Below are 15,151 nucleotides of genomic sequence, written 5' to 3'. Positions count from 1 at the left end.
CTTCATAATGGGTATGTTCGGACGATCACAGCAAGGGAAGCAACCGTCATGGCTGATCCTCCCCCCACCCCCCCGCTCAAGCACAACCACCATTTGCATTATTTTCTGCACTGCAGCACGGGTTGGTGTGTCATCTGAATGTGGCATGGTGGGGTGGGGGGCATCCTCTGCTGCACATTGTGGGTTGTAGGGTGGTATGAACTCCCACCACCACATCATGTGCTGGGTTCAGACGACACACCAACCTGTGCTGTAGCATGGGGAATAATGCAAATGGTGGCCCCTTGCATGGCATGCACAGGGGCGGCGGGAGGAGCCACAGTGGTTGCTTCCCTCACTGTGATTGTCTGAACCCAGTCAATGACAATATCATTGAAGGTGACCTGTAGTGAATCATTTTTCAAATGAAGGCCTGCGGACTTATTGTGGCACCCATGGGATAGTTGCTATACTTTCTCTAAATGGCGCAAGTTGTGCAATGCCCAGAGAAAGTACATTGCATGCATATTCTTGCTTGCCATTTACTAGTATGTGCACATATGAACCTTTATTAGTGACTTCCTCTTAATGCCACATAATTTGTAGACTTGGGGTGTGCTTGTACTGTATGAAGTTTAAGTTTGAGATGCAAACCTGGAATCAAAGGGCTTCATGGGCAGATTCCAAGTGTGAAGTGAGTCCCCTCCTTCTGTTCAACAAATTACTCCCAAAGCTTATTGGTCTCAGCCCTAGTGGCTATAATGTATTTCACCTAGGTTTTGAAAAATCGCCATTTCAACCTTTCTCTGTGTGTAAACTGATCTACTTTGCTAAAGGAAAATATATTAACATGAAGGGAAGCTTACAAAGAATGCCAGGGATGTTTTAAAACAAACAAACAACCCCCCCTCCCATTGCCTTACAAATTTCTTGTTTGAGTTGGCCAGTGGCTGAATTGGCCAATCTTATTCTGCCTCTTTTGTACTTCTGATTTTTAAAGAGATAAAAAATTGGACATTGTACACCCATGTTTATGAGCTGCTCTATACACAATTGCTTTTAGAGATTAGACGGAGAAGGCACTAATGCCGTCTATCGGGTTTATTTTTACCAGATTTTCAAGGCAAAGCATATTGTAAAGCACTCTCTGGCAACATTTATAGCACTAGCCAGAATGCTATTGTGTCGATAAACTGTTCTTTAACATAAGTGATGATACATCTAAACCTGTCACTTGGTTAATTTTGCAATAGGCTCTTTACGTTGCCTTTCCTAATAGGGCTCCATAATCTTTTAGCTGCTTGTCATTCTGAGGACCTTTTGTAATTGTTCCAATGAATGAATCAACCCACCGCAGAACATTAATTCTCTGTATTTAGAAACTCATGGATTGATTCCTATAGAATGAAAATAAGTCAGTCAGCCTTTTAAGTATCTTTTTTCTACTAGTCATACTTGCTTGTCAAGCATTTGAATGAAGGGTTAACCTGGAAGAATTCTGCTGTTCAGTAAGAATTGTACATATAGGCACTTAACATTCTTGTGTTGTGCTTTTCATTTGTACAATATTTAAACATGGAATAAAGTAGAATTAATACATCCAGATACATACTGCAAGCCCTTGGATAAAAAAACCATATATTTATAAATAGTATGGGCATGCATTGCAGTATTGTGAGCTGTGTAATGTATTGGCTTCCCAGTTTAGAAGATATAAATGTTCAAATGTTTTATTAACCACAAACTTATAAGTGTCTTTAAACATATACTATTCTTTTTGGCCTGATTCAGCTGTAACAGGAAACCAGGGTTTCTCGCTATGTGAGTGAGCTTTGGGCTTACATCTTTCATAAGAACATAAGAGCAGCCGTGCTGGATCAGACCAAAAGCATATCTAATCCAGCATTCTGTTCCCACAATGGCCAACCAGATGCCTAGGGGAAGCCCACAAGTATTAAATGCCTAGAGAAATTTATTTTATGAGGTGTTTAATAAATTTACTAAAAAAAATAAATAGGCCATGAGTTGAATACCATGTTGCAACTGGTGTTGAGAGGCATACTGCCTCTGACACGTGAGATCAATTGTACATTCACTGTACATAAATGGCAATTCTGTAGGGATAGACATGTTGATCTTTAGGTATTATTGATAAGGAACTTTAATGTGAAATTTTGTTGATTTGCTCTATTAAATTCATATAGTGGATGCAACGTATGAACTGCTTATTCTGGAATAATAGTACTGATTGCAATGAGAGTACTGCTCCACAGTAAATGTTTAGATATTTGCAGATATTGATCACTAAAGAGCCAGCCAGTGATATCATTTGTTTAGTATTGATGTGGGAATGTTTGAATTAATGAGTTGGAAACTTAAAAGGCCCTTTCTATGCCACTGTACTTCTTAATAATCATTAAGAAGTTCTTCACAATCATCTTATTTTCAAATTAGTACTATTTTATGACAGTAAAACAAAATGTGGAAGGGCCTTTTCACACATGACTGGAAGCAGAACTAAGTCTGCCCCAGGTGAACACTCAACAATGAACCGCAAACACGATCATGGCATTCTCCCTTCAGATTTTTAGATATATGTGTAAACCATCTTGGCTGTACACCTTGGAACTGCAGTGTATGGAACAGCCAAAAAGTGTAGCTCTTTTTGGTGCATTAGAACATAATGTTAATTTTGCGGATTCAATGTACACAGATAGCATATCTCTTTCAAATGTGCACATTTTTTTTCTGTTCTGGTCTATGCAGATGATGGAAACAATTGGGGCCAACAATGGCTGTGTTACCTACACATCTGGCTTCCCACTGTTAGCATGGGCACATGCATTTCAGGAAAAACCTGCTGGAGGGATACTACCCATACCTCCACTGGTGTAATGCAGTACAAGCAATAGACACCCAAGTGTGTGTTTTATTATGCACCCCTCTGCCTATACTGTCTATATGTTCCTGATCTTAGACTGTGGTCACTTACAGTCATGAGTGCCACCTTGACACTAATACCTAAAAACGACAGCTTGGAAAAGGCAGATCAAATCACATGCTTTTGGTCATAGTTTCTAGTGTTTAAATATGATGTAGTCTGAAGATCATTAGTTTATCAGATAATAGGCTTTTTTACAGTGCCACTTCTTCCTCTATGCTGATAAAAGGCATAGTATAAATTTTTGACCTTTGTTATTCAGTTGCTATTGTTTATAGCTTCATGCACTTTATGTAGACTATGAAATGTACTATTGCAGGTGTGGCATTCTGTGAAAAAGGACTGCACAAAAGAGGGAGAATCCTGCCTAGCAAACAAAAGTTGGAGGAAGATCTAGAGATAGAAGTAAAGCCTCTCTTTTTGTGCTTCTTAAATATTTGTCTGGTCTTCTAAAGGTATTTGCCTTTGCTGTTTGCACTGGATTTAATATGTAGGCTTAAATGCAAAAGAGAAAATGATACAATAAGAATGAGAGCAGTGGGGGAGACGGGAAAGAGCAGCACTCTTAGATTTCACCATAAAACTGATACTTTTTAAAAAGAAGAAATAATGCTTCATGAAATAGTAACTCTAAATGTTGTGCATTATGTGATGAAAAAGGCACTGTTATCAGGCGGTAAAGAGATAATGGGTGCTGGTCACCAATACTTCAGAGGTGATTCAGGTGGAGAAGTGATAGAAATAGACAAATAACTAATAGAAAAAAGTTTTTAAATTACCGAAGTCAGCATCTGCAGGGGAGAATCAGTGGGTGTGGAAAGATCATGACTGTCCTACTCTGCCCCCAGTTCACCCCTGCAGGTGCCTGCAGCCCCTGTATTAATGTTATAAGGAAAACATGGAGTCAGTAATCCCATGTTTTCCCAATAAAGTAGAGTTTCCCTGCACTTTATTAGGCATGTTTATGTACAAGGTTCCCAGCAGGATGGAGGGAGGCTACCTCCTGAGCTAGGGGAGCTGCTGCAACTCAAAGTAGATGGCTTTGGAATAGATGGCCCAGTGGTCTCATTCAGTAAAAAGCACTTCCTTGTGTCCTAAGTTTGATGTTTTAAAATAACATTTGAACAATAACTGCTGAGCTCTGTGCAAGGTTAGTGTCCAAAACTGCCACTGTGCTGAAGAGTTTGACCTGCATAATTAATGGAGAGAGCTATCCTATGTCCCCTCTACAGCATCTGGGGGAGATGGGATTTTTCAGTTTCCCAGCTCCAAGCTCATAGACAGCACTATGCGCTCAAAGCCAGGAAACCATGCTCCCAACCCTCTCCCCTGCCCCCTCATAGCTTGTGTGGAGAGAACCGCACTGCCTCCTACTCCGTGCTCATAACATGGAGCATGGAGGGGTGAAAACGGGGCGTTACTGGGGACGGGGATGGGAGGAGACCACAGAAGCTGTTCTAGACAGCTTCCTATATGGACTCGAGCCCTGTTCCCACCCCCTCCCTGAAGCTGCACTTAAATGTCTAAGGCAAAGCGCAGGGCGGCTGCAGCATGGAGGGAATCCTCTCCTCCATGCTGCTTCCACCCTGCATTGGATAGGTGGTCGCCTCTGTTTTCCGTTGAGGTCAGAGGTGCCCGTCTATATAGCATTGTGCCCTTAATAATCAATTTTAGAATTAATAATTTATCTATAGGAAATGTTATGTATATATTACTAATATTGTAAGTAATAATAATTTATAATTAATTTCATAATTTTTGTGGCTTACTCATAAGAAGGAATTATATTCAAAACATTCTGTATATTAAAGTTATTATGGGATGCAGGTATGGTGCAGTAGATAGAGTGTTAGGTTTCGACATGGCACATTCAGGGTCAAATCATTACTTATCCATGAAGCTTAACTTAAGTGGCCTTGGTGAATTCTCTGATCTAGCCTTCCCCAACCTGGTACCCTCCATAAGTGTTGGCCATTGGCCATGCTATCTTGGAAGGATGGAAGTCCAACACTTCTGGAGGAGTACCAGGTTGGGGAAGGATGCCTGATCTCAGTCTGCTATACAAAGTGAAGATTTAAACTGTAAAGCATCATATACATTGAAAAATGTTTTAGGAATTAGGATAATTTTCATCACATTGTTAACACAGTGCACAGGATGACAAAATGCAAACTGATTTAGGTATTTAATAGGGTAAACCAAACCATGAGTGGACTTCCCTGTGCTCTCCTCCCCCCTGCACCCTCCTGTGTGTCCCTCAAATCTGCTCCAGAGGGTTCCCCAACCCTCCAGAAATCTGTTCCACTAGTGGTTTCCCTTTACTGTGGGATCTAAGCCAAGATCTTGACAAAGATTTTAAGAATGTCTTTTTCAGTTCTCAATCGATGTATATCATGTGTCATGGTTACTGAAAATCATACTTAAAAACAAGGCAGTTACCCATTGTGTGCTTTATAAGATGCTGAATGAGTGTTCTTAATCTATTTGTTGGGTTTAGCATTGCATCCTCTAGTGCTTGATATCCTATGTACTTGTTACTTTCATTAGAATAAATGTGCAGCATTTAGTACATGTAATTGTGAAGCTGCATTTATTTCACTGTCTTGAAGGGCAAGCAAGGACAGAATGTTGAGCCCCCAAACTAGGTGGTCTTCCGTTGACAGGTGAAAGCTCTTTATTTAAACAGGCATTTGGCCTATTGGCTTCTTTGTGTGTTTATCTGTATTTTTAATTTAATTTTTCTTTTTAACTGTTTTTTTTTTCTTATTACATGTATATCCCGCCTTTTTTCCTTGCAAGGTACCCAAGGCGGTAAATTTATTGGTTCCAATTTTTTAATCTGCTCTTAATTTTATTTTGATATTGCTTATTTTGTTATATGGATTATTTTTATTGTAGATTTTATCATTGTTAGCTATCTTTGGCAATTTCTTTTGGGAGGGTATAAATGCAACATTAAATAAATAAATAATATATAAATGCAAATACTCAAATGGTCACAGAGCTGTAGCAGGAAAGAATTAATACTTCTTACGTGTTTAAAATAAAATTAATACTTCCACATTTCCGCCATAATTTCCACAATTGTGAATTAACACTTTCCTGAACTTCTGAATGAAACAGATAGAACTGAAAGCCAAAATACCTTCCAGTTGAAGTTGGTCCGTTGTTCTCGTCGTTCTTCAGTGGCCCAGTACAAAACTGGAAGTCAGAGCTGCCTCTAGAAAATAGGCCTATAGAAAATGTCCTTTGATGTGATAAAATTTTCTGCATGTCCTCCAGTGGAGGTTAGTGTCCTAAAATTCTGAATCTAGCATACATATTTAGCAGTGTATGATTTTATATCTAATGCAGCTTTCCACAACCTGTCGTAGTCCAAGATATTTGGGGACAACTCCCATAATCCTTCAGCCAGCAATGCATAGCGCATAGTTAAAGTATGGAATTTGCTACCACAAGATGTAGTGATGGCCACCAGTTTGGATGGCTTTAAAAGGGGATTAGCAGATTCATGGAGGGTCAGCCTATCAATGGCTACTAGTCATGATGGCTACATGCTACCTCCAGTACCAGAGACAGCATGCCTCTGAATACCAGGAAGAATACGACTTGCTGGAGAACATGGTGCTATCATGTCTTACCTGTGGGTTTTCCACAGGCTGGTTGACTGGCCATGTGTGAACAGAATGTTGGACTAGGTGGACCCTTGGTCCGATTTAGCATGGCCCTTCTTATATTATGTTCTCAAAGGTTACGGAAGGCTGATTTAAAGTATATGAAAATGAAACAAGTTTTGACAAACAAGAATGTTATTCACATGGAACAACATTGACAGGGGGTATGTGGAACAGGCATAGTCTGGCTAAAATGTGTGTGTGTGTGTGTGTGTGTGTGTGTGTTTGCCATAGGCTGTTTATTTGAGCCACTGGAACATTGCAGGTGCAGCTTTTTTGATATGTGTGGGAAAAGTGTAATGTGCCAAAATATTCATCCCCCATAGTCTGATCTATGTACTAAAATGAATGTTGCAGTATCTTGATGTGAGGTGACCATTTTTCCCCATTTTCTTTTTGGGGATACATGGAAGGCATGAGCTATTCCTGAACCTACTCAGTTCAGAAAAAAGTGGTATCTCAGATGCCCGTATAATTTATAGATGATATTCTGGTGCATCAAAGGCTATTAGAATTTTGTTATTGATTGAGGGATGGCATCTGTATCCTTCTGTGCTCTGATATCCCTAATCAGCATCCTGCTCTGTTGAAGTAGCAGGGGTTCCACCCTCAGTTTTGTTACATTCAGTGCCTTCATATCACTTTAAGGCTAGAAGGGGTTTCACAGTCAATTGGGGGTCAAGCCCTGTTCAGAAATGTGTTTTGTATTTTTAATCTTGAGCTAGAGAAAAATATACTGCTGAGGTGACATGTCTGAATTATAAAAATCGTACACTATACAGCAAATGAAAAGAGAACCGCCTAGAAACTAGAGGCTTTCTATACATTCAACTGAAGCTAGAAATAAAGTCAATTACTTGGCAATACATCATAAAAGAGATGCTCATGTCTGTCAGTAGTCTAACTCATCAGTACGAAAGGCTTTTTTTGTTTGTTAAAAACCCTTCTTTTTATTGAAAGAAACTCAGAAACAAAACAAAGATGGAAAAAGCAAAAACGACATCAGTTAGATGTCAACGTGACATCAAACAGCATAATATATCATAAAAATAAATGGATGATCTAGTGACTCAATGCTTTGCAGCCATATGGTATATGCAGAGAAATAAAGGCAAGGCAAACAGCTCGACATTTTTACTAAGGCACATATAGAAGCAGTTGAGATCACAGGGACACAAAGAACAAGATTAGCAAAAGTATTCTAAGAGCCTTTGGCTTGGGTGAGTGGAAGAACACTTCTGCTTGTGCAAGGAAGTCCAGCTGAATTCCTATGATTTTCCTGCCCTTTTGCAGCCCCCAGTGCCCATTCCAGAGGGTCCATTTCACACTCATGAGTGGCTTTCGGGGGGGGGGCACAAGGGGCTGTAATGGAGGGAAGGAGCTAGGAAACCCCTGTTATGCAAGCAAGGTTCCCCTCAATTTTTCTCTGGATCCAATACACCAGTGATTGTGGGCTCTAGAGTGACACTGTACACCTTTCATGATGGGACTGGGAGCTGTACATCTGAGCAAGTTAGTATTATGCTCACAGTAATTTGACATGTCAGTAGTTTTGAATGTCTAGCTTTCTGCTGCAATAAATGTCCATGTCAAAGATGAATTAGCCATGTCATGTCCTGATCTGAAATCGTATGCCCCATTGGAGCGATAAGTAGCAAGGCATGGTGTTTTGTTTTGTTTGCGAGCAGTCCCAGACATGATGTCTTTATTTCAAATTTATATATTCTTTGCTCTCTAAGAAATATCTGTTGCACTGATGGGCTTATCCCATCAGTACTGATAAGCCCCCAAACTCTGCAGGTATCCTTGCTGCATTTAAGCTAGATGGGTGATTTTGCCTTCGGGCTTCGGGACGGGGGGACGGAAGGAGACTGGGGTGGTGATAGGAAAAGGCATAAGCCAGCCGCCCAGGTCTCCTCCCCTCCCCACCCCCAGGAATGCCTCCTTTCTCCCATGCACTCTGTTTACCAGATATGGAGAGGTAGCTGGTGCGGTTCTCTCTGTACCAGCTACGAGAGGGTGGGTTTCGTATAGAGGGCATAGGACTGCTCTGTTATTTAATGATGCAAATACAGTGACCTGGTTCACATGATCTAAACAAACCATGGTGCGTGGTGGTGGATGCCAGGTGCAATTTGCATTATCATGTTGTCCAAACCCAGGTAGCGTCGTTTGTTGGAGGGCCATGGGTGGTTGTTAAGTAACACACAGTGGCTTGTTTTGATCTTGTGAACTGGCCCACATGGTAGCACGATGGGCATGTGGTGGAAGATGTGTGCCTTCTCTCTATAAACATCTGTGGCAATTGTTTATAACCATCCATCACTCAATTGCTAATGTGCCACAGTTTTGATAGAGAATGTACATGCAACATCAAGCTGTCTCTGCAACAGTTGTATACTGGTCCTTTTCTAAACCTTGCTAAGTGATGGAAATGAGAGAGAAATATGAGGAATAAGTTTGTTTTGGTATCTCCACATTTGAAGCTCTTCATTTTGGGGATAAAACATGACTGAGCTTTAAAAAAAAAAAATCTTGCTAGTGCATCAATTTAATTGGTGACTTGAAAAACTCTATAGAAATAAATTGACATATGTCTGCAGCTAATTACAAAAAACAAACATTGACTCTTTCCAAGTCTATTTATATAAATTGCAAAAATACCCAACAAAGCTTCTTTGTGTAAATCCATTAAAAACAGTGAGAATCCATTAAGCCTCCAACATAATAATCTTAGCATTCCATTCATTATTATACTTGAGGGTGCTGTACTTGTATGATGGAAGGATGAGTGGGAGGGTGGGGTCATGTGGGTGAGAGCAGGAAAAAAGAATGCCCAGAAAGATCTAATATTGAACACACTTTTCAAGTAGTGTTCATTTTCAGTGGTGTGATAAGTATAATAACTCAGCATGAATTACCTGGCTGAAACTTCTTTTTGTAGGCCTTGGAAATATTTTACAGTTGGCATCTGGATTACAGTGTAGGGGGGAGGGGAAGGAAATGAGGAAGATACAGAATATATATATATATATATATATATATTCTGAGAATATCGTATATGTTGCTTTGCATTGCTTAAGTCCCCATTGTCTTTGCATAAGACAATGTAAATTTGTAGTTCTGACAGCATCTGTAGGAAGACTTCAGTTCCTTGTACATTATCTCTTAGTTCCAGTCCTTGCCTCCCACTTTTTGATTTATTGGTATGCTAGTATTCTGTCATGGAATTTTTGTTGGTCTGAAGTTCTTCAGCCATCCAAGAGGCACCTGCAAATGTTCAGTAATCTTTATTAAACCTTGGAGTCTTAAATTCTGTTGTTTACATCACAAGAAAAGGACATTTTTGGGCTTTATTTTGAATATTAAAATATGCACTTGAGTATAATGGCTGGGGACCATGGACCCACTGCTTGCACAATGGAGATTTAACACTTCTTGAGGAAGGCCCAAAACTAGAGGGAATTGTCATTTCTGGAACGGGACAGGTTGACGGAGCTCCTTTATGCGAGCTCCACTGACCTGCCCATTCCAGAAATGAGTGTTTTCAGTCATTTACGGTTGCCCCAGAAGCGCTAAATCTCTGTTCCGCAAGTGGTGGGTGCGGCTAGCAGAGCAGAAGGGAATCAGTGGGGTGCAACAGAATCGGTGAGGGTGTATTTGCCCCATTGGTTAGTGCCCTATGAATGCAACAAGGCTTTCCTCTCTCCATGCCACTGCAGCCTCTTGCACTTCCAGAGCATCTCCTTGGAGGACCCACTCAAACAGGGTGAGATGTGGTACAGGGGGCTGCAGTTGGAGTGAGGAATTGGCAGAAATCAGAATTACCTCCTTCCTGCTCATGTAAGAACCTGCACAACATTTGTGTCATATGCTTGCCCAGGGCTGGCCCTCTCATGAGGCAGGGAGATGTCAGGGTGGAAGCTGAGCCCATAGAACCCCAGAGCAGTTCTGATTCTGAGGAAGAACAGCAATCCATAGGAGAGGAGCCCACTCATCCCTCACAGGCACAGCAGCTGGCAGAGATTCCTCCTGCCAGCATTACTGAGATAGATAGTGACCCTGGCAGTGAGAGAGTGTGGGAGGGGGGCTTGCTAGATGCTCGACGTAGACGCAGGGAGTGATGAGCGATGGAGGGCGTGGAAAGGAGGCGTAGCGCTCGTTTGGCGCGCAAGCAACGGTCGCGTCCCGTGGACCCAAGGGAAAGAGGGAGGAACTCACCCTAGCCCATAAGTTCAGGGTCCGCAAGTGATTCTCCTTCAAACGGGGACCAACTGCCTAACCTGGAGCATAGGCTACTCTGCTGTTCATTCCTTAGTCGCTGGTGATTAGCATCTGAAAGAGTCATTAAGTTGTAAAAGGATTAAAGCCTTGAAAAGAATCCTTTTGTCTGTGTCTTGAGTAGGGATGTCAGAGAATTCCGCCACGGATCTCAGTGAGGCTGAATGCCAGTGCATTCGGCCCCCTGAACTCTGTGGTGGAATGGCCTGCCACCCCCCTGCCCCCCACGGATCCCCCCCGGGATGAGACTTACCTGGGGCGGATGTTCCGGATGGCGGCGGCTCCAGCTTCGGCGGCGGTGGCGGCTGGTCTTCTGACCGGCTGCTGCCGCTGCCATTTGCAGTCTTCCCCCCCATTTGTGATAGGCTATGTAAAGACTTACGTAGCCTATCACCTCTGAGTTAAAAAAAAAAAAAAGCGTATGGAAATGGCGGCGGCTATGGCCTCCATCATTTGTGTTCCCTATTTTTGGTTGTCTTAGTCTATGTATATATTTACGTAGACTAAGACAACCAAAAATAGGGAACGCAAATGGCGGTGGCCGTAGCCGCCGCCATTTGGGTAAGCATTTTTTTTTTATGCCAGATAGCATAAAATAGGCATATGTGATAGGCTACGTAAGTTTTAACGTAGCCTATCGTGGCTGAATACAGGGACGCAAACGGCAGCCATTTGCGTCCCTGCTAGCCAGCGGCTGGATGTCCGGCTGCTGGCGGAGCCGGCCGGTGGCTCCACAGAATACCCCGTGGAGCGGAGCTGGCCGGCCAGGATTCCGGGGGGGAGGCACGGAGCGCCTCCCCCCCCCAGCGGAACCCGGCGGAGCCAGGTAAGGGGGGTTTCGTACATCCCTAGTCTTGAGTTAGCTATTGGAGTAGACTGAAAGAGGCCGCTAGGGCGCTCCTGACAGGAGAATTCTCCACCCCAGGTGGTGGAGTGAGGGAAGTGTCAAAGGGCATGCTGCCCCCAACTCACCAAAAGTGCCCTCAACTTCTGGGTGCTCCAGAGAGTCCCACCATCTACTCTCCTGCTGTGGCATTTGTGGCAGTGTGTGTGTGGTTGTCTGGAGCTGCCACCAGACCAGAGTACCCTGCTGTAGTGTCACCGGATGGGTGGCAGCTCCCGAGAGCCCTGCTGGCCCCACTCTCCCAATGAGGCAGTGGGACTCTCTGTTGCAGCCACCTGCCTTCTGGCTCATTCTGAGAATCTCAGAATGAGCCAGAGGGTGGGCGAGCTTTTTATAGAGCCATGTTGGCCAGTGAAAACATCCGGCATGGCTCTTCAGAGAACCAGCCAGGCCCAAATTCCTGGCTCTGAGGGGGTCCTTCCTACCACAATACAGATAATCTCCTGGAACACCCTGGCTTCTACAGTGCTTCACTCTGAGGAAGGACCTCTCTAAGAGCCAGGCATTAGGGTCTGGCCCTGACTGGCTCTTTGAAGAACCGTACTGCACAGAGTGGCTGATGCAGCTTTTCAGAGAGCCCAGGTGATGACAATGGAGTGTGCAGTGGGGATGAGGGACTCTGATGGAGGGAATGGGATGTGTGGCAGAGGTGATGGGCAATGGTGACAGGGGTGTGTGACACACAGTGATGGGGTGAGGAGGGATATGATGGGGGTGGGTGCGATACGACAGGAGTGGGGGGATGCAACTGCAGGTGTGTGGGATGGGCTGCAGCCATGGCAATGGGTGTGTGTGTGTGGCAGGGGAGTGGGGAGATAAGCACATGTATGCTCTCCTGCCTCAGATGGCGGGTGGATTCGTAATGGTGCTGCTTTAGCCTGAAATGTGTTGAACAGTGTTATTTGTATAGTGAGTCTTTGCTTTATCCTCTACTGCTGGGCAGTTAACAAAATTTAAAAGAGCTGTTTCAGATGTGCTATGTTACCACTTTATTTAGACTGTATTAAGGGTTAATTTGTACCATCAGATCTTCATACTCATAAGTGTCTGTTATGGAAGCCTAGTTAACATGTAGTGTCTCTTGCTATTATCAAATGCCATTCGTTATGTTCGAGGTCCATTTTGGATGTAATGCTTAACTGTGGTTTAGCGCAGCTATAGGCATTACATGAATGAGCCTATGGCTCATACACTCCCTCTTCCCTCCTTTCCCCTCCTCTCCTCTCCTCTGACAGAGCTGCAAGGAGACTGGAAGCATCAGTCTCTCTCTTTTTTTTTTTTACTAACCGTGGTTTATTGTTTCATCTGAAAAGGACAAACTGTGGTTAACTTAAACTATGGCTTATTGCAATGAGCTGGGATCACACCATGATTTATAATCCTGGCTTGTTAATAAACCATTGTTTAAATTAACTATAGATCCTCCTTTTGGGACATAAAATAAACTGGGGTTACTGGAAAACAGATGCTTCCAATCTCCTCCTCCTCATCTCTGCATCCGGGGAGAGAGGACATGGAAGCGTGCGACCACAACTCTTCCACCTCCTCATTCACAGAACATTAAAATGGCTCTGCCAGGTCCTATCCCTGTTGTTCAGAACTGACTTCTCAGGCCCCAACCCTACTGTCTCCTAGCAAGCTCTGTCCTGCATGTTTTCCAGAGGGGCCTCAGCACACATAGCCCTGACCTTTGGCTTTAGCCAGCGGAGTGCTCTGAGTTTATTCCTGCCCTACAGCTTGTCTTTCAGGCAGGGAAAGTGGCGATTTGCATTGGAATCTGGATTCCCCTGGATATAGGTGCCCCAGAGTGTTCTTTTCACTTGTTTTCACCCTCCTGCCCTTGCCCCACCCCCTTTTGACCTCCCCTGACTTCCTTTGTCTCCATCACAAAAGGAGTGGGGCAAAACTGAGCAGCCACTCTGCAGGAGCTTGTGGCTCTTTGCAGGGCCCAAATGTGTGATGATAAGGTTATTATTTGATAGCTCCAGGGGTTTCAAACAAGCCCATGTGCCTTGAAGGCACATGTGATGGGTATGACAGGACTGAATGGGCTAGCCCCACTTCTGCCATACTTGATGGCTGTCGCCCACCCCCTCACACACATAACTGTCTGCATGTTTGGCACATGTGAGAAAGGCTGTGCATGCATACCTGACCCTCCACATGAGGAGGATCCTGGCCAATCTGGTTTTTTAAATGTGTAGTGGGGATCCATAGAATTCCCCTTCTGTCTCGCACTTATGCAGCCTCCCTGTGTGGAAAAGAAGTAGGTGTTCCCCTCCTTTTATCATGTGGCTAAATTGGTGTTTCCAAAACTTTCTGAGCTTGTCTCCTTCTCCTGTATTTAAACATATTCTGCCTCCTGCACCTTCCAACCAGTTCCAAAGATCTCCATAGCAGAGCATTTGGAGATCCTTGCAAGTAGTTGTGAGCATGCAGCCTGCTCTTGTGTGCAAATATCTGTGGATAAGGGCACTGATCCAGAGCAGGATAGTTCCAACCTCTCCTCAAGCCACACACAGGGAAACACAATTAGAACAAAGGAACTTTTCCCAAATCTGGGTGGGAGGATGGGACAAGTGAGAGATAGTCTACCAGGGGCTGTTCAACCAATCCATATTTTGGTCTTTCTCAGAATCTAATTCTATCCTAGAATGTGCCTCCAAGGGGTATGTGTGATACCCCACAGTTTGCAAACCACTGGCCTAGGAACTTGTTGCATGTGAAGGCCAATTCATGCTCTTCTCTCCGCTCAAGAAAGGAGAATACACAGGATTTGTGATCATGGCGAGGACCGTAATCATGTTCAGCTGAATGCACTTAGAATTCCTGTTCAGACCTTTTGGCTCAAGACAGAGCTAGAGGAGGGCTTAGCTGAGTTGTGGATGGGAGGATGCTCGTCGTTCATATGGAGAATCAAGTGTGCAAAGTAGTTCTTTATGTGAGATCCCCAAATAATTTGTTGTATCTGATTCTGTGCACATACAGACAGCAGAGTAAGATTTCAGAGCAGAACTGTAATATAAACAGGGCCTATGTTATTCAAGGTCTTAAAAACCAGCAATGCCATCTTAAATTGAAGCTGGTGTAAAGAACCCAAGGTGCCTGTTTTGATCACAGGTACCTCAGCCAGTAAGCAGCTGTGCTGCTGTCCTCTAAATCCCAGGTATTGCTGGAAGCCCACATGCAAAGTAATTTCAGAAATTGCATCTTGCCAATCACATGGATGTGTGTATCTATGTGTCTCGATCACAGTCTATGTATCTATATCTATATCTATCTATACAGAAATTCCCTTAAGAGGGGTATCAAAGTGATTTTCCTCATTGTCACATCATTCCTGACTAAAGGGAGACAACCTCACAATCCTGG

General features: G+C 43.4%; 1 protein-coding gene across 25 annotated transcripts in view; it reads left to right on the top strand.

Annotated features, from left to right (window-relative positions):
• The window catches only part of SOX6 (SRY-box transcription factor 6), a 613,575-nt gene that overhangs the window by 170,996 nt on the left and 427,428 nt on the right, over positions 1-15,151 (top strand). Inside the window, exon 1 of one of the 25 annotated variants that reach the window (XM_084855000.1) lies at positions 12,504-15,151. This exon is cut by the window's right edge and continues 3,013 nt beyond it. The exons of the other annotated variants lie outside the window; for them this stretch is intronic. The gene's annotated coding sequence lies outside the window, so the exon portion shown is untranslated. Of the gene's footprint in view, positions 1-12,503 lie in introns of those variants that run through there. 25 annotated transcript variants of the gene reach the window in all.

The sequence above is a fragment of the Heloderma suspectum genome, chromosome 1 (genome assembly GCF_057233095.1).
Source record: "Heloderma suspectum isolate Gila_16-S chromosome 1, 16-S_ref, whole genome shotgun sequence".
In the NCBI taxonomy this organism is placed as follows: Eukaryota; Metazoa; Chordata; class Lepidosauria; order Squamata; family Helodermatidae; genus Heloderma; species Heloderma suspectum.
The sequence above is the reverse complement of the archived record's forward strand: the minus strand, read 5'-3'. Positions and strand labels throughout refer to the sequence as shown.